The sequence below is a fragment of the Petromyzon marinus genome, unplaced genomic scaffold (genome assembly GCF_048934315.1).
Source record: "Petromyzon marinus isolate PM22_M1 ecotype Great Lakes invasive population unplaced genomic scaffold, UKy_Petmar_22M1.pri1.0 PM_Scaffold_1, whole genome shotgun sequence".
Taxonomy (NCBI): Eukaryota; Metazoa; Chordata; class Hyperoartia; order Petromyzontiformes; family Petromyzontidae; genus Petromyzon; species Petromyzon marinus.
The window spans coordinates 4140689-4160382 of record NW_027423057.1 but is presented as its reverse complement, the minus strand read 5'-3'; the positions used below and the strand labels follow the sequence as shown (position 1 = coordinate 4160382).

Sequence of the window (19694 nt, the reverse complement as noted above, 5' to 3'; positions counted from 1 at the left end):
CGCACAGAGAGACTCACACACAGACTCACACAGAGAGACTCACACAGCCTCGCACAGAGAGACTCACACCACCACCGCCACCACTCACCCACAGCTCGGTTCCACTCCTGCTCTGGGGTCTGTCCGGGCCTCTCTAACGGCCAAACTGCCAATGGGAAGCACGTGGCACGAGACGCGGGGGCGGTACAAAGTAACCACGCCCCCGTGACGTCAGAGCCATGAGCTCCTCCCCCTCACACCTGAGCTCCTCCCCCCCTGCTCCCCATGCGCGACCACGCCCCATGGCCCGACATTTCCCTCCCCCTCGCTACCCCCCCTGCCCCCCCCCGCCCCTCCTCGTGACCCCCCTTCCCCCCCCGCCCCTCCACATTCGCAACCCCCCATGCCCCCTCACAACCCCCCATGCCCCCCCTCGCGACCCGCCCCCTCACCCCCCATGCCCCAACCCCCTTCCCTCGTCACCCGCCCCCTCACCCCCCATGCCCCGCCCCCCTCCCCCGCTGCTACTTCCGCTTAGGCCGGGGCCGAGTGGAGGCGGCGCGCGCTGTGGATTGTGGGTGGCGAGCGGCTGATTTGGATTCCAGCTCACGGCCACCGTCAGTGGCTCGCGAAAGCTTCTGAAGCGGCGGCTCGCTGGGCCTCCTCTACGTCGACTCAGCCTGAAGGTGAGAACCTCGCGCGGTGTGTCCACATCAGCAGTGGCGGCGGCGGCGGTGGGGGGAGACAGAGGAGGCGCCTGGCCCACAGCCGTCACGTTCTGCTGAGTTTGCTTCAAGCAGAGCTCGGCCCTGCTGCTGCTGCTGTTGAGAGGCACTCCCAGAGGGCCGTGTGGCTGATGGGAATTATAGTTGTGGTTAAATTATAGTTGTGGTTACAGTTCATAATAACGGTTTTTGGGTTAGATCGCGTTTATTTATAAATGTGTCGTAACCCTCCACCACCCGACACGGCCAATCAGCAAAAAAAGTGTCACGTTGACAAAAGACAAATAATTCACTACTTTAGCCCAGTACTCAAACTGTAAATGTGGATTCACTCTTCAACACACCGGTGGGCTAAAGTAGTGAATTATTTGTCTTTTGTCAACGTGACACTTTTTTTGCTGATTGGCCGTGTCGGGTGGTGGAGGGTTACGACACATTTATAAATAAACGCGATCTAACCCAAAAACCGTTATTATGAATAATATTGGTCGCGAAAGCCTACGTGTTAAACTGTGGTTACAGTTGTTGGTCGTGGTTATTGTTGTGTGGTTGTTATTGTGGTGGTTGTGCAGGTGGTGGCACACGAGTTAACCCATAGCACCAGGGTCTAGCCCTCCTCTTGTACCTAGCCAGGCAGAGCAGTCAACCCATGGCACCTGAGTCTGGCCCGTGGCCTCCTCCTGCACTTAGCCTGGCACAGCCGTCAAACCTTGGCACCTGAGTTATTGTGGGGACATCACCGCCACGTAGTGGTGAATGGCGACAGTTGATGTGTGTGGGCTTGTGTGTGAGTATGATGGTGAATGCGTGAGTATGATGGTGAGTATCATGGCGAGTGTATCATGGTTAGTTAGTAATACTGAGTGTGAGTTTGACTAATTCTCCTCTCTCTCGCTGTCTCTGCTTTCCCCCCTAACTACCTCGCCTGGTGTACAGGAGGTTGTGGGTTCGACCCCGACCCTGATGCCTGCTGTATATTTGGAGTTTGCGTGTCTCTGTCTCTCCCCGTGGTCGTGTGGACTTTTTCTCCGGGTCCTCCGGTTTTTCCCTCCACATTTAGAAACATTCGTTTAAAGTTTTTACTTAAAACTTTCGTGACTGTGATGATGAGCCACTTCGTTGAGCTATCATTGGTGCCAAATCGCTTCTGAAGAAGAGATGTTTAGCTCAGTGGACCTTAGTCTAGTTTTCTCTCTCCTTCCCGAGCACAAAAACAAGCAGGAGCAGGGGTAGGAGCATTCTCCACTTAGTGGTGGTGATGACGCCACGGCGCTTGTGCCAGGATATGTGCACCACAGATATCCATCACATAGAGACCCATAGAGTCATCACACATAGACCTATACACTCACCACGCACATACCCTCAGACTTGCACAGAGAACCATAGACTCACCACAGAGACCCATAGACTCATCAGACAGAGAACCACAGACTCAAACAGATCCACAGACTCGCACAGAGCCCTATAGACTCACCAAACAGAGACATAGACTCACCAAACAGAGACATAGACTCACCAGACAGATACCCATAGACTCAATCGTACCCATACTCACACAGAGACCCATAGACTCACCACAGAGACCCATAGACTCACCACAGAGACCCATAGACTCACCACAGAGACCCATAGACTCACCACAGAGACCCATAGACACATCAGACAGAGACGCATAGACTCACCCCACAAAGACGCATAGACTCACCCCACAGAGACCCATAGACTCAGAGAGAGACCCATAGACTCACCAAACAGACCCATAGAATCACCACATAGAGACCCATAGAGTCATACAAAAACGCATAGACTCATCACACAGAGAACCACCGAATCAAACAGACTCGCACAGAGCCCTATAGACTCATAAAACAGACACACATAAACTCACCACACAGAGACCCACGGACTCTCACAGAGACCCATAGACTCACCACACACAGATCCATCGACTCACAGAGAGCCCCAAGGGCTCGCGTGTGTGGTTATTTAGTTGAAGGTGGAGGGGGATTACCAGCCCCTTGCACCCATCCAGAACTCCCTGTTGCCACTGTGTGGCTGCGAGGCGACGTGAGGTTTACAGCTGGTCAGGTTTGGCGCCCCCCCCCCCCCCCCAAAATGGCATTTCTCACAACCACCGCCGCGTTATCGACCTTCGCCATTCGCCAATATGTGACAGTGACGTCACCACGGCGCCTGTGCCAGGCCAGGTGCACTTTGAAGCCACGTGAAGTGTCGAAGGCTCGCTGACCGGAGGTCCTGGAACAGACCCAGGTGCCATGGGTTGGCTGACTGAGATGACTGGCAGATGCACCACCTGTACCCCGTACTGTGCCAAATTGCTGCATATTTATCATCCGGTGTTCCGCTCGTTGTTGTGAGCGTCACTCCTCCGTTGTTGGTGGAGGGCGACTGTCTCCAACTGCCCAGTAGAAGCGTCCTTCACGAGCCTCCCCCGCAGAGGCCGATCCCGACACCGCTGGTACCAGTCGTCGGCAAAGCCCACTCAGCTCCATATCCTCCCATAACGCATCAGTCCGCCTCCACTCCAGCCCATGGCGTTCCCGCCCATCCCCCTCCATCCACCCACATACTCATCTACCGGCTTACTGACGCACTCACCCACTCATATCTGCTCACGCACCCACACATAACATTTTAAATGCAGGCCACGCAAAGCATCGTGATCAGTTTACACCAAAATCTACTCTCAACCACTTAAACCACATATTCGTGAATGATGCGCACCCTAATCTGCCACTACGGTTGTGTGCAGGGTGTTGTGATGTCACGTAGTACGACGTTTCTCCTGGTCCCCCCCTTCTCCGTTATAACGCGCCGTCTATCTATGGCCTCGTCGCATTGGCCTTCATGGACGAGTGGTGATGGTGAAAGATGATTCAGCGGTGGACACTGAATTTACCGGGGCCCCATTTAACGTTTAGGTGACACGGGACACGGTACGTGAAGAACCTTTTATCTTTCGATTTAAAGCTTTCGTGACTGCAATGATTCATCTTCTTTGGTTCTTTCGGTAAAGTCACGTAGAATTAGAATAAAATAATAAATTGATAAAATAAAATAACACAATAATATTCTCACGACGTTTCGGCCACAACACAAGCGGCCTTCATCGGGTGAAGGGACGAGACTGTCTGGTAGGACAACACTCCAGCGTTGTCCTACCAGACAGTCTCGTCCCTTCACCTGATGAAGGCCGCTTGTGTTGTGGCCGAAACGTCGGGAAAATATTATTGTGTTATTTTATTTTATCAATTTATTATTTTATTCTAATTCTACGTGACTTTACCGAAAGAACCAAAGAAGATGAACCTTTTATCTGTCCTATAAGCAGACTCCTCTGCGTGGGATATTTAACACCTCTTAATGCACAGACAACAGCCAACTCAGCCTCGCCTGCCGGAGGAGCTCACTGATGATCGGACAGTGCCCAGATCTCTCAAGCATCTGTGAGCTACTCGCACACAAAGATCCCCCGTGTAGCCTTTAACAGACTGTTGGGGCAAGTGCTTTATAACATCATCAAAGGGGCGCTGCAATATGATGCAATCCAAATCACCGATCAGAGATTTTCCTATATATGGTCTTTGTTGATCGTGAATCAAGACTAATTGTATTGATTCCACTCAATCGATCCTGCAGCAAGCTCGAAATGTCCGATTTTATCTGCAATATTCTGCGTTTCACAGATCATACAAAGCAACGGTATTGATGCCCGATTTGTATGAGCGAGTGGGTGGCAGGGTGAGTGGGTTTTTGAGTGGGTGAGTGAGGGTGTGGGTGGCTTTAGTAGTTGAGCGGGTGGGTGAGTCAGATAATGAGGCACCGCAGTGGCGAGATGTTAACTCCCTCGCCCAGAATACAGGATGTAATCAATTCGATCCCGACCCTGAAGCCTGTATATTTGGAGTTTTCATCTTCTTCCGTGGTCGCATCGATTTTTTTTATTCCTTGGGATTTGTTTTACACGTAGGCTTTCGCGACCAATATTATCCATAATAGAGGGTTTTTTGGGTTAGATCGCATAAATATATAAATGTGTCGTTAAAACCCACCACCACCCGACACAGCCAACTAGTAAGGGTTGTCACGTAATCAGAACATGCCAATTTATCACTAGTACAGCACACCGGTGTGTTGGAGAGTCAAGCCACAACATTTACAATCTGAGTACAACTTTTCGCCAGTAATTACAACTAGCTTCATCAGGCGACAGCCAGATTTGTGGAGAAGTTAGTCTGTTTCGTTCCTTATAAAGAGGCATAGATGTGGTGACCACACTTTGGCGCTCTTGATGCAAAGTGGGGAGGGGGGGAGAGATTAATGAGTCAACGTACATTATGCATGCGCATTATGTGAACCCTTTGCGCTTGTCCTTCTGGTCCATTGTGTGCATTAAAATAGCCGGGTTTTCCCTCCGCATTTCAAATCAACATGCGTTTAAAGGATTTGAATGCAATAAATGTTTACGTGATAAGCCACTTCGTCGACCTATTATTTGTAACCAGGTCACTTGCTATACCTCTGTGTGCCTTACCTGGTAAAAAAAAAAAATGTTTAGTTTCAGTTTATTGGATGGTTGAGTGGGTAGGTGGGATTTTGAGTGCGTGGGTGGGTCAGTTGGAGATTGAGTGGGTGTCAGGGTGAGTGGGTGGGTAAATTGGTGAGTGAGTGTGTTTGAGATCCAGTGGGTGGGTTTGTGAGTGGGTGGGTGAGTAGGTGGCTGAGTCGGAGTGTGGAGTGCCATGGTGGCGAGATGTTAACTGCCTCGTCTTTTATAAACGAGGTCATGGGTTCGATCCCGACCCTGACGTCTGTATATTTAGAGTGAGTGGGTGTGTAGGTGGGTGCATAGGTAAGTTCTTGAGTGAGTGGCTTGGTGTGTTGATGAGTCAGTGGGTTAGTGAGTGAGTGAGTGGGTTTGTGAGTGGGTGAGTGAGTGTGTGGGTGGCTTTAGTAGTTGAGTTGGTGGGTGAGTCAGATAATGAGGCGCCACAGTGGTGAGATGTTAACTCCCTCGCCTGATGATGACCGTTTGAGTTATGGTCGAAACGTCGTGAGAATTTTTTATTGTTTTATATATATTTTGTTATTTTGTTGTTTCTCTTCAACGTGACTTTACCGAAAAAACTAAGAATATGGTATATTGGAGTTCGTAGGTTCCCCCCAACCCTAAAGCCTGTATACATTTGGAGTTTGCATCTTCTCCCCATGGTCGGGTGGAATTTTCTCCGGGTTCTCCGGGTTGTCCCTCCGTATTTAGAAACATGCATTTATAGAATGTGGCTGCTATAACGTTCTACGTGAAAAGCCACTTCATTGAGCTGTTATTTGTGGGCAGATTGCTTCTGATAAAGATTTATATAGCTGTGGGCCTTACCTGGAAAAAAAAATCGTTTTAGTTCAGTGTTTTTTTATGATTGGCTGGGTGCGTGGGTGAGTGGGTTGGTGTGTGGGTGGGTGGATGAGTGGATGGGTGAGTAGCTGGATGCATGAGTGTGAGTTATAGATTGAGAGAGTGGCTTGGTGAGTGTGTGAGTGGCTCGGTGGTTGAGTTTGTGGGTGGTTGAGTAAGTAGCTGGTTGAGTAAGTGGCTGGTTGAGTTAGTGGGTGGTTGAGTTCATGGGTTGTTGAGTTAATGGGTGGGTATTTGAGTGGGTGGGTGTGTGGGTTCATGGATGGGAGAGTCGGAGAATGGAGCGCCATTGTGGTGAGATGCGAGCCACTTCACCTGGAAAACAGGAGGTTGTGGTTTCGATCTCGACCCTTCTGCCTGTATATTTGGAGTTTGCACGTTCTCCCCTTGGTCGCATGGATTTTTCTCCATGTCCTCCGGGTTTTCCCTCTGCATATAAAATCAACATGCATTTATAGGATTTGGCTGCAATAAATGTCTACGTGATAAGCCACTTCGTTGGCCTATCATTTGTAACCAGGTCACTACTGAAAGTGATGTACAGTATATAGCTCTGTGACCCTTACCTGGTAAAATAAAATTAGTTTAGTTTATTGGCTGGGTTGGTGAATGGGTAGGTGGGTTGTTGTGTGCTTGGGTTGGTGGGTTAGAGATTGAGTAGTTGTCAGGGTTGAGTGGGTTTGTTGTGAGTGGGTGGGTGAGTGGGTGGCTACGTCAGATAGTGGAGTGCCATTGTGGCGAGATGTTAACTTCCTCGTATTTTATGCAGGAGGTTGTGAGTTCAATCCCGACCCTGACGCCTGGAAATTTGGAGTGTGCATGTTGTTCCTGTGGTCGCGTGACATTTAATCAGAGTTCTCCGGGTTGTCCTGCTGCATTTAGACACATGCATTTATAGAATTTAGCTTCTACGTGAAAAGCCACTTCATTGAACTGCTATTTGTGGTCACGTGGCTTCTGAAAAATATCTATTTTGCTGTGGGCCTGACCTGGTAAAATAAAAAAAAATATTTAACATTTAGTTTAGTTTGTGGATAATTGGGTGGGTGGGTGAGTGGGCAAGTGCATGGGTGAGTGCCTGGGTGGGTTTATGGGTACTGAGTGGCTGGGTGAGTCAGTGCCTGGATGCATGTGACGGTGGGTATTTAAGTGAGTGGGTGACTGTGTGGGTTAGTGGGTGGGAGAGTCATATAGTGGGGGGCCACAGTGGCGATATGTTAACTACCTCGCCTCGTATACAGAAGGTTGTGGGTTCGATCCTGACCCTAATGCCTGTAGATTTCCCTCCACATTTAGAAACATGTATTTAGAGGAGTTGGTTGCTATAAATGTATACATGATAAGCCACTTTTTTGAGCTATAATTTTTGGCGATGGTGCTTCTGAAAACGATATTTATAGCTCAGTGGGCCTGACCTGGTAAAATAAACCTGGTTGAGTTAGTGGGTGGTTGAGTTAATGGGTGGTTTAATTATTGGGTGGCTTTATTATTGTTTGGTTGAGTGATGGGTGGATGATTAGTTATTTGGGTAGTGGGTGATTTGGTGAGTCGGTGAGTGGCTGAGGGAGTGGGAGGTGGTTGGGTGAGTGTGTGGGTTAGAAATGGAGTGGGTGGCAGGGTGAGTGGATGTGTAAGTGGGTGAGTGAGTAGGTGAGTGGCTGGGTAATTAGGTGAGTGGCTCGGTAAATTATTGAGCAGCTGGGCGAGTAGGTGAGTGTATGGGTGAGTGTGGGTGGGTATGTGGTTGGGTGAATGAGTGTGTGGGAAGGAGGTTAGGTGGGTAGTGGGTGGGTTATACATTGAGTGAGTGCGTTAGTGACTGGGTGAGTGAGTGGGCAGGTGGGTGGGTGAGTGAGTGGGCAGGTGGGTGGGTGAGTGGGTGGGTTAGCAATTGAGTGGCTCGGTGAGTGAGTGCTGGGTCGGTGAGTGGGTGAGTAGGTGAGTGTGTGGGTGTTAGTTAGTGGGTGGGTGATTGATGGGGTGGGTGTGTGAGTGAGGAGATGGGTGGGTGGGTTGGTGAGTGCATGAGGGAGTAAGTGGGTGGTTGGGCGAGTGCATAAGTGAGTGGGTCAGTGAGTGGGTGTGTGGGTGTGTGTAGATTAGTTTGGTATGAGATTGAGTGGGATGCTGGGTGAGTGGTTGAGAAGATAGGTGGGCAAGTTAATGAGTGAGTGGGTGGGTTAGTGGAGGGGTGAGTGACGGGTTGGGTGAGTGAGTGAATGGGTGAGTGACGGCTGGGTGGGTAATTTAACATGGGAAGTTGAGTGGGTAAGTTAGCGTGTAAGTGAGTGGATGGCTGAGTCAGAGAGTGAGGCGCCAAGGTGGTGAGATGTTCACTATTTTGCCTAGTATACAGGAGGTGGTAGATTCGATCCCGACCCTGTCGCCTGTATATTTGGAGTTTGCAAGTTCTCACCCGTGGTCGCCTGGATTTTGTTCTAGATACTCAGGGTTTTCCCTCTGCATTTAGAAGCAACATGTGTTTAGAGGATTTGGCTGCAATAAATGTATCTGTGATAAGCCACTCGTATATCTATCATTTGTAGCCAGGTCTATTCTGAAAAGGATCTATATAGCTTAATGGGCCTTGCCTGGTGAAATAAAAAGTAAATTTCAGTTTAAAGCTTTCATGACTGCAAGGATTCATCTTCTTGGTTCTTTCGGTAAAGTCACGTAGAATGGGAATAAAATAATAAAATTAAATAAGACAATAAAATTCTCACGACGTTTTGGCCACAACACAAGTGGCCTTCTTCAAGTGAAGAGACAGGTCTGTCCGGAAGACAGAGCTTGAATGAACGCTGACATGCAAGGACCGCGTCTATTAAGCTGTGTGGGCGGAGTTAAAATATGAATTTGCATGTTACCTGCATCACCTCCGGAGAGGAGGAGGGAGGGGGCTGGGAACACAGGCAGAGAGGAAACAAGAAAAGGGGCAAGTGCAACAGCCAAGGTGCGCTGTTGTGTCCTGAGTTGCCTTATGACTATGCTGTAAACTGGACTACTATATAATACAATATTATACCTTCCAATCTAAACTACATTGTATAACATCATATCATAGACAAATTCCACTTTTGAATTATACAATGCGTTACTTTACACTACCCTATACTTTAGATTATAAACTATTAGACTTGTGATATTACACTATGTCTTATTCTATGAACCCAACTATATACCACACTGATGTATATTCATTATGCAATTACGATACTATATATTGCCTTATGAGTTATGTTAAACATTACAATGTTATACTATTAATTATTATACTACATGTTGTAAACCATACCATTGACCGTGGTGTGAGAAGTATTAAGAGGCAGTGCCAGCGAAAGGGCTGCGGTCTGAAAATCACCATAAAATACAATCAATTAAGAACCGAAATGGTTTAAAACATCTTTCCAATGGTTACTAAGCCAGAATCCATCTTCTCGGTTGAAATTGTATCTGTGCTTGTATATGTGGATGGCCTCATGAACGAATCTCTCATGGTAGCCGGTTGGCTTGCAAAGAACCTCTGTCTTGGAGAAGTCAATGTCATGTGAGCCCACTGAATTATAACAGTGATCTGCCACGGCAGAGGAGTTCGTCCTACCGTGTTTCAAGTCTGCTTTATGTTCGCGGATGGGGTCTGATATATGTCGTGTGGTTTCTCCAATGTAGCTGCTACCACAGACGCACTTTAGTTTGTAAACGCCCGGGTACTGTATGTCTGGAACCACATCCTTTACAGATGGAACCAGATCACGGATTTTTTTGTACTGTGTTGAATTGGACCTGGATTTTGTGTTTATTCAGGATTTTGGAGATATTTTTGTGACCCCCGCAATGTACAGTGAGGGAAAAAAGTATTTGATCCTCTGCTGATTTTGTACGTTTGCCCACTGACAAAGAAATGATCAGTCTATAATTTTAATGGTCGGTTTATTTGTGGTGAAGGTTGTTTTGAAAACGAGCTACGTAGCTCATTGGGCCTAACCTGGTAAAATAAACATAATTTAGTGTGTAGGTGAGTGGGCGGTGGGTGAGTGAAATATTGGGTTAGAGATATAGGTGGGTGGCTTGCTGAGTGGGTGAGTGGCTCGGTGGTTAAGTTAGTGGGTGGTTGAGGTAGTGGGTGGTTTAATTAATAGGCGATTTAGTTTGTGAGTGGTTGAATTATTGGGTGGTTGACTGATGGGTGGGTGAATAATTCCGTGGTAATGGGTGAGTAGATGAGTGGGCGGGTGGTTGGGTGAGTGGGGGATTAGAAATTGAGTGGATTGCAGGGTAAGTGGATGTGTAAGTGGGGTGGGTAAGTAGGTGAGTGGCTGAGGGAGTGGGCAGCTGGTTGGGTGAGTGGGTGGGTTAGGAATTGAGTGGGTGGCAGAGTCAGTTGATGTGTAAGTACTGGGTGAGAAGGTGAGTGGCTCATTGAGTAAGTGAGTGGATGGGCGAGTAGGTGAGTGGATGGATGAGGGAGTGAGTGGGTGGGTGAATTAGTGGGTGGGTGAGTGGATGTTTGGGTGGGTGGATGAGTGAGTGAGTGTGTGGGTGAGTGAGTGAGTGTGTGGGTAGGTTGTTAGGTGGTTAGTGTGTGGGTTATAAGTTGAGTGGGTTAGTACCTGAGTGAGTCGGCGGGTGGGTTGGTGAGTTCGTTGTTGGATGAGTGGGTGAGTATTAGTGGGTAGGTATGTAGGTGAGTGATTGACTGTGTGGGTGGGTGAGTGAGTGAAGAGATGGGTAGGTGGGTTGGTTGGTGGGTGCGTGAGTGAGTAAGTGGGTGCGTGAGTGCATAAATGGGTAGGTGAGTGAGTTAGTGGGTATGAGATTGCGTGGGTGGTTGGGTGAGTGGTTGAGAATTAATTTTGATGAGTTAGTGGGTGGGTGAGTCGGTGAGTGAGTGGTTGGGTTAGCGTATGGGTAAGTGAGCAAGTGGTTGGGTGAGTGTGTGGGGTAGTGAGTGATTGAATAAGTGGGTGAGTGAGGGGCTGGGTGGTTGGCTTGGCTAGTGAGATTGTGGGTGGGTAAGTGAATGGGTGAATGGGTGTATTGGTCGGTGAGTGTGTGAGTAAGTTAGTCGGCACGTGATTGAGCGGGTGGCTGGCTGAGTGCGGGAGAAGATGGGTGGGTGAGTTAGTGGGTAGGTGAGTTGGTGCGTGGTTGGGTGAGTGAGGGGGTGGTTGGGTGAATGGGGGAGTGACTGGTGGGTGGGTAAGTTAATGTGGGAGGTTGAGTGGGTGAGTTAGTGTGTAATTGGGTGAGTGGGTCAGAGAGTGGGGTGCCACTATGGTGAGATATTAACTACCTCACTAAGTATACAGGAAATCGTGTATTCGATTCTGACCCTGCTGCCTGTATATTATGAGTTTTAATGTTTTGCCTGTGTCTTCGTAGATCTTTCTCCGGGTCCTCCAGATTCATCCCTCCCCATTTAGAGTCAAGATTTGTTTAGAAGAAATGTCAGCTTGATAAGCCACTTCGTTCACGTATCAGTTGTAACCAGATCACTTCTAAAATGTTTTATATAGCTCTGTGGGGCTTACCTGGTAAAATACAAAATAGTTTAGTTGTAGTTTATTGGATGGGTGATTGGGTAGGTGGGTAGTTCGGTGCGTGGGTGGGTTAGAGGTTGAGTAGGTGGCAGGATGAGTGGGTGGGTGAGTAGATAAGTGGCTGGTGAGCAGGTGGGTGGATGAGTGCATGAGTTATAGATTAAGTGGGTGAATGGGTCAGTGTGTGATTTGGGGCATGAATAGGTGATTGGGTGGGTTAGTGGAGTGTTGAGTGAGTGGGTCGTTGAGTTAGTGAGTGGGGGGTATGCAGGTGGGTTCGTAGGTAAGTGGTTAAGTGAGTGGCTGGGTGTGTTGATGAGTGAGTGGGTTTCGCGATTAAGTGGGTGCCACGGTGATTGGGTTCATGAGTGCTTGGCTGGGTGTTTGAGTGGGTGGGTGGGAGGCTGAGTCAGAGTGGAGCGCCAGGGTAGCGGAATGTTAACTCCCTCGCCATTTGTATAAGACATCGTGGGTTCGATCTCGATCGTGACGCCTGTATATTTGGAGTTTGCATGTTCTCCCTGTGGTTGCATGGATTTTTCTCTGGGACCTCCGAGTTTTTCATGCATATTTAGAAATATACATTTAGAGGCTTTGGCTGCTATAAATGTCCACGTGATAAGCCACTTCTTTGAGCTATCATTTGTTTGCCACGTCGTTTCCGACAAGGATCTATATAGCTCAGTGGGCCTTGCCTGGTGAATTTAAAATAATTCAATTGTAGTTGAACTATTTTAAGTGAATAGGTGGATGAGTGGGTCGGTGGGTTGGTGAGTGGCTGGTTTAGTAAGTGAGAGGTTGGATGAGTGGGTGGGTGGTTGAGTTGTTGGTTTAGAGATTAAGTACGTGGCAGGGTGAGTGAGTGGGTGGTTGAGTTGTTGGTTTAGAGATTCAGTACGTGGCAGGGTGAGTGAGTGGGTGGCTTTACGAGTGGGTGGGTGGGTGGATAAGTCAGAGAATGGGGCGCCATGGTGGCTAGGAGATGTTAACTGCCTCGCCTGGTATATTGGACTTCGTAGGTTCGATCCCGACCTTGACGCCTGCTGTATATTTTAAGTTTGCATGTTCTCCCCGTGGTCGTGCAGATTTTTCTCCGGTTTCTCCAGTTTTTCCCTGCACATTTAGAAACATGAGTATTTTGAGCATTTGGCTGCTATACATTTCCATGTGATAAGCCACTTCGTTAGGCTATCATTTGTGGCCAGGTCGGTTCTGAAAAATAGCTCTGGTAATATAAAAAATGGTTTCATTTATAGTCTACATAGGATTGACTTCCCAGGAAGTAACACTCATTGTATAAACCCCAGAAGAATATTGTTTTGAGTCACCTAAACCAGAATGTGAACTGATATATTCGTATTTTCAAGCGAGGTTCTTGGCCACAGACCACCTGGACAAATATGATGTAGTTTAGTTTGCATATGAATTATTACTTGGGGTTTGTTGACATGATAAAGTTAATGTTTTCTTTGACAGGTCTATTGTGTTGTACACTCTGACAGGGGCTCAGGCTTGTTGGGGCAGCATCTGGCTGAAATGCACCTTCACAACAGGAAGATTGGAGAGAGGCTTCACAAGGAAGAGAAACTATCGGTATTGAATCATGAAAATGTAAAACATGTGGAAAACTAGGCCCACCGATCCAACCCTAGCATCATGTCAACTATGTATTATGTTGACATTCCTTCGCACTGAGAGTAGGCATGCTAATCGGATCTAATGAATATGTGTAAACAGGCGATTTGTGTGTAAACAAACACACATTTCATACAGCTGTTTATTAATCGTAAAAATCAAGCGATTGAGCTAGTGAATGAGATAGACACATGCTGTCATTATTTCATACATGAACACAACTAGCCAGCCAGCGGTCATGCTTTTCCACACCTAATCACATTCATCTCTTTGTTTTAGCCATCTTTGTGATGAAGGGAACTGTATTGTTCATGTGTGTGCAATGTACTTTTCAGAATATGAATTATGTTGGGTAATATATGAATTATGGCTATTAAAAGTATCTGTATTTAAGTCCATCAGGGCAAACTCTTCTGCAAAGGAGACTTAGAGCATTCAACATTGCGTCCCTTTATATTTTTGCTAATCGCAATATTTTTCGATTTAAAGCTTTCGTGACTGCAGGGATTCATATTTTTGTTTCTTTCGGTAAAGTCACGTGGAAGGGAAATAATAAAATAATACAAATAAAACATTATATAATAAAATTTTCACGAAGTTTCGACCACAACGCAAGCAGACGTCCTCAGATGAAGAAACAGAGCTGTCGGAAAGACAGCGTCTTAATGAACGCTGGGTAGTGTTCATTAAGACGCTGTCTTTCCGACAGCTCTGTTTCTTCACCTGAGGACGGCTGTTTGCGTTGTGGCCGAAATGTCGTGAGAATTTTATTATATTATGTTTTATTTGTATTATTTCCCTTCTACGTGACTTTGCCGAAAGAACCAAGAATATAATCACAATATGTTCAGGAGATAAATGTCAAGGTCTGCTAGCCAAAAGAAGGCTTTAGGAGAGAGTTCATGTAGTTTTGCTATTCATTCATTAAAGGGCAATAGAGTAAATGCTAAAATAAATGTTTTCAGCTAATTATTTATATACGCTAGATTTACAAGTCTATAATGTACAGAAAATACCATGGTTGGCCAGACCATTGCTCGGCATCTGCATGTGGCTCCTGGGCAGTTCAAGTGTGGCTCTGCAGAGGCGCTGCTAATTTGTAACTCTTCAATTTAACTTTATATGAAGTGAGAACAATCTGGTATCGGAGGCAGGCCATGAGTACTCCCAGGGCACTGAGATTTCTAAAGTCAAAATTCCACAGCCAGTCGACACGAGTCAACTTCTGTATGGCTAATCTTTATCTCTTGTGGCTCCCGCGGCCATCTGAAGATTATGGTATGCTGCTGGTAGGGTCAGGAAAGTTGGTCACCCTTGGTATATATCTGTATATGCGTTGATGATTTTGTGCAATGTTCAGCTGCTCCGTCACGACAGGGGTCCCAGTCAGTTTGAGACTGCTAAATTAAGGTTCTCATGTGTTTTACAGATTTTGATAAAAATTTCAGTCTTAAATTTCTCCCAACAGGTATAGACCCTGGGCAGGAGGATGTAGAGTATGTGGGTTTCATACGGCTATATGCTGTGGTTACATCCCACATGTGATCTCCGCTTTAAAGTCATGAAACTGGTTGTAGCCCATTTAAATTTGAATATACCCGTTTAACACGTAGGCTTTCGCGGCCAATATCATCCATAATATCGGTTTTTTTTGGGTTAGATCGTTGAAATATAAATTTGTCGTTAAACCCGCCACCGACAGCCAATTCGTAAGGTTTGTCACATAAACAGAACATTCCAATTCGTGAAGGGCTCACAAGTGACGTCATCACATCTATCCCTCCAAGGAATGAAACAGGAGGATTTCTCTATGATTTTGGCTGTCCACCTAATGATGATAGTTGTAAATACCAGCGAAACGTCATACTCAGATTGTAAATGTTGTGGATTTTCTCTCCAACACTTCGGTTTGCTGTTCAAGTAGCGGATTGGCATGTTCCGTTTACGTGACAACCTTACTAATTGGCTGTTAGGTGGTGGTAGGTTTAACGGCTCATTCATTTTTATGCGATCTAACCCAGAAAAAACTATGTTATAGATTTAATATACCCTTTTGTTGAAGGACAGCCTGGGTGACCAAAGTTTTATAGGAACGGCAATAATGTTTACTTGATTAAATTAGTTTTATCATGGAGCGGTGAAATCAGCTGTTGTTCAGATGTCAGTCTAATTAGTATTACATCGTAGAAATATGAGAGTCCTTTGTGTAATATTCTATTAACCACTGATGATGGTAACATTGGTTTAAGGTTACATTTTAAGAAGAACTAGATTGGCGTACATTTTATCTTGTGCAAGTACACAAATTTATAAAACAATATATTTGATAAAAAAATGCATATATTTTCTTCCATTGCACACAGTTGTACCATTGATAACAGGGCACACAGTTACAACTGACATCACCAGATATCACTGAAGTTCCCTCAGAGATGGATCTTGCATAACCAGTGTTCACGTAATCAGTTATGTTTTCGCTAATTACCAATTACACTCAGCCGGGTTTGAGAGACTTGTATGAATGTATGTTGAACTTCCTTTCCACCGTACATAGCCAACCGTGCTAAACGGAGGTGTGGGAATTAAGCGCAGAACCTATCGTTAGGATCAATGCTGTTGTAATTTTTTTATGAGGATATCAATTGGTGGCTAAAATGAGATGTTCAAAGACTACAGCATGATAATCGGTACATAACATGAGTGTCGAATTATGTCTTAAGAATTACCCAGCCATTTGTACGTAAAATTCAACGTTTCTGGGTGACATCTTAAGTCCGTGTTCTTCATTGCAAGGCCCGTGGGCCGGTGGCAGTCCCTGGTGTCCTTTTTACTGCGACCCCTGACGTGCAGTCCCCGACAATACACACAAGTGAAAACACCCATCATGCTGTCAAATCCCCCAATGGTTTCAAATGTGAGATGGCTCTTTCACTGATAATGTCTTATTCGCGAAAGTGGCCCCCCTCCGAAAATGAGTGAATATCACTGTTTTAGGTCAAGGATTGGCCAAATAAAGTAGGTATTATTTGCTTATGTTTCTAAATGTCCGTAATAAAACTATATTTATGCCACCAGCTGAATGAGTGGCAGGAGGACTGGGTGACGTTCTTCTCACGGCAGCAACTGCAGCTTCAGCTGGACATGATAGAGAAGGACTACGGTGAACGGGAAACCCGCGAGCTCTGGTCTCGGCTTCAGGTTCGTAAGCTGTTTCACTCTCGCCCTTAACCCTTTCCTGTTCCGAGACGACTGCTCATTTCAGGATGGGTCTCGTTCACCACCGAATCTCGGAACCCGCAAGCGGTTCAGCGGTAATTTTATTTAGAGAGGCATAGCGCCGTTGTTTTTAAAGACATTGTACTCGCCGCAGAGCACCGTAGCAACAGGACAGCACTCTATTATAGCTGGTACCAAACTGTGCTACACACGTTCCCGCACGGCCTTGTGGGATCCTCGGTACTAATAAAGTTAATTAATATTTACTTCCTATTACGTTCCGATGACGTACACGAGATTCAGCGGTGAACGGGATGCACCCCGCAACTTGCGGTCATCTCTGAGCAGGAAAGAGTTAATACATGCAGCAGTGTAGCTCATCATGTGCACAGCCATATGGGAAACCCATTTGATCGCAGTGGGTTTTCGAGGTGACTTTAAAGGTAAAGTGGTGTTTCACACGCAGGCTTTCGCGACCAATATTATTCATGATAAAGTTTTTTTTGGCTTAGATCGCCCATTAGTAATGTTTCTGACATGAACAGAACGTGCCATTTATGTTATTGCTTCGGCACTCTGGTGTGTTAGAGAGGAAACGCGGAACATTTTAAAATGAGTACGACCTTTCGCTGGTGATTACAACCAGCATCATCAAGCAATTGCCAGAAGCGTTTTGACTTCTGGCAATTGCCTCATTGCAATTGGAGGTGGGTGTACGACGCATGTAAATTTATGCGATCTAACTCGAAAAAAACGTTATCATGAATAAAGCGGTGTTGTTTTTTGCGTGGTGTGCAGCTTCGGTTGGGGGATTTTTTCCGGGACGTAGAGGTGGTTCTGGCACTGCTCCACAGTGATATATGGACTGGGAATGCTGCAGAGATTAATGAAGGGCCCGTCATCTTTGACCCAGCCTCCTTCTATGGGCACTCGGAGTACGAGCTTGCCATCGCTGGGTACAAAAAAAAGCTACAAACAACCAAAACAATAGCAGCAACTGCCGTTCACTGCCCTGTCTGTGGCATGCAAGGTTCATTCGTATAACCTCAGTGTGGCAAGGGCTGGCTCATTTAATAAATAACAGAGACCAGGTAGAGTTGTGGTTGAGATGTCTACATGCTGAGGTCTCCACCCTCTCTATTTGCTAACTTACAAAGACTCATCCTTCCTTGCTAAGGCGTTTTGGGCAAATCCTGTTAAAGCTGATACAGTCAACAAAACAATAGTGGAACGATAAAACTCTTACTTATCCACGGCACTTGAGGATGCTTGAATGTTCCAGAAACACAGTTTGTCGAACAAGGAACCCCTGTTTCAGAGACAAGTTGCCACTGATGTGCTTTACCAGAAATCCAAGCTGAAGATAATTCATTACACGTCAAATGGAATTCAAACCCTCAGAGCTGGGATATGCTTCAGTGAACAAAAACACATTTGACATGATGTTTACTGTGCAGCCATTGGTGACCAAGTTGAGACCACAGCATTCCTGCACTTAATTCGCAGGAACGTTTGTTGATAGATGGCTCACTGAATTTTGAATGGAGGACCTCAATGGCATTGGCTCGGTGCTCTGACATTGAAATTAACCTCGAGCCACTCAATTACCTGCATTACGTTGAATTTGTTAAAATGTGTTCATTGTTATGTTGTTCGTGCTGGAACAGCAGCATTGTAAGATTTTGAATGTTTGGTGTTGTTTGGGTACAGGATGTTCCAGGAGCTTTAGCTCTACGCTTCACTCATCCTACCACGCTCTCATCCCAAAGTCACAAGGCTTCGGCAATAACCAGAAGCTCTAGCAACTCTTCCACTACCTGAACCACTGGAATTACTTTGGGACAGGATACCGAGGGTAATCCATCTCCACCATGCGCAGTCTCCTCAAGTGAATGAACGGTGCAGGAAATCGTGGGCTATGGTGTATAACTATAAAAATTCTTATCGGCCATGATATACATTGTTGAATAAAGGCCTTCCCTAAGCCACCAAATAAATCTCACAAAACTAGTCCATTTAATTGCTGTGCAATGCCCTAGGCATTCCACGTGAGTGTGACCGGGGGTCCCTTTGTTCCGCATCCTGGCCATGATATCCGCGCGAAAACTGGGTCAGTTAATGTTAGAATCAGAATCTTTAATTAGGCTGGACGAATCTGATGAGCTATGAAGCTCTTTTTTTCACAGATGTCCAGTCGGGGCGAGTCAGAAAGTTACAACAACAAACAGCAATACAAACAGATAGGAGGGCAAAGTAAAGGAACGCGAAGCAAATTTTGACTTAAAACTTTCGTGACTGCAGGAAATCATATTCTTGGTTCTTTCGGTAAAGTCACGTAAATAGAAAACAAAAAACAATAAAATAAAGACCACTTGTGTTGCGATTGAAACGTCCTGGGTTTTTTGCTTTTATTATTTTCAATTTATTTTTTATTTGTTATTTTTTAATTTTTTTTTTATTTAATTTGAATTTTATTTCTTGTTTTCTATTTACGTGACTTTACCAAGAATATGAACGCTAAGCAAGTCATGAAATGAAAATATATAAGAGTTCAAATTGCATTAGTGCATCAATTCCTGCCAAATTTTTTTATCACCAAATGCCATTTTGGGCAAGGCAGCATAACAAAAACAATCCCAGATGTTTGGCTAGTACCAGTTACAGTGTATGTTTTTGTTGTTGTTTTGCTATGGGAGTAAACCCATGCAGAGAAAGGGACCAGAATTAGGAAAGCGATGCCAGGCACTCCTTCAGAAGATGCCATGCACGGGCGTGACCACTGCACCACCCTGACGCCCAAACAAATGTAATTCAAATAATCTACAATACTGGAAAAATAAACCCTATTAGTATCAACCGAATGTCTGGACAATCTGACCCCCTCTACACAAGTAACAGTTGAGAGTCAACGCTGTGATGTTGTGCGATTGGTGCAAGCGACCCATCGTTGTGTTTTAATGTTGAGCGGTTAAACTTGCACTGTTGTGGGGTGAGGTCAAGTCCGATGGCTGCTTCCAGCGGTGTCAAGGTGAGCGTTTTGAAGAGGCTCGCGAAGGATGATACTTGGCAGTTGGGTGCAGTCTCCCTCCATTAACAACAGAGGACAGAGGAGCGACGCTCACAACAATTGGCTGAGCACTGGGCGTATACAACGCATGAAGT

General features: G+C 46.0%; 1 long non-coding RNA gene across 1 annotated transcript; it reads left to right on the top strand.

The window, feature by feature from the left end:
- Positions 1–529: 529 nt before the first annotated feature.
- LOC142922525 (uncharacterized) lies at positions 530–19388 on the top strand. The gene is made up of 4 exons (XR_012940128.1): positions 530–665; positions 13184–13274; positions 16392–16514; positions 18243–19388. It is a non-coding gene; the product is annotated as an uncharacterized LOC142922525 (long non-coding RNA).
- The last annotated feature ends 306 nt before the right edge of the window (positions 19389–19694 follow it).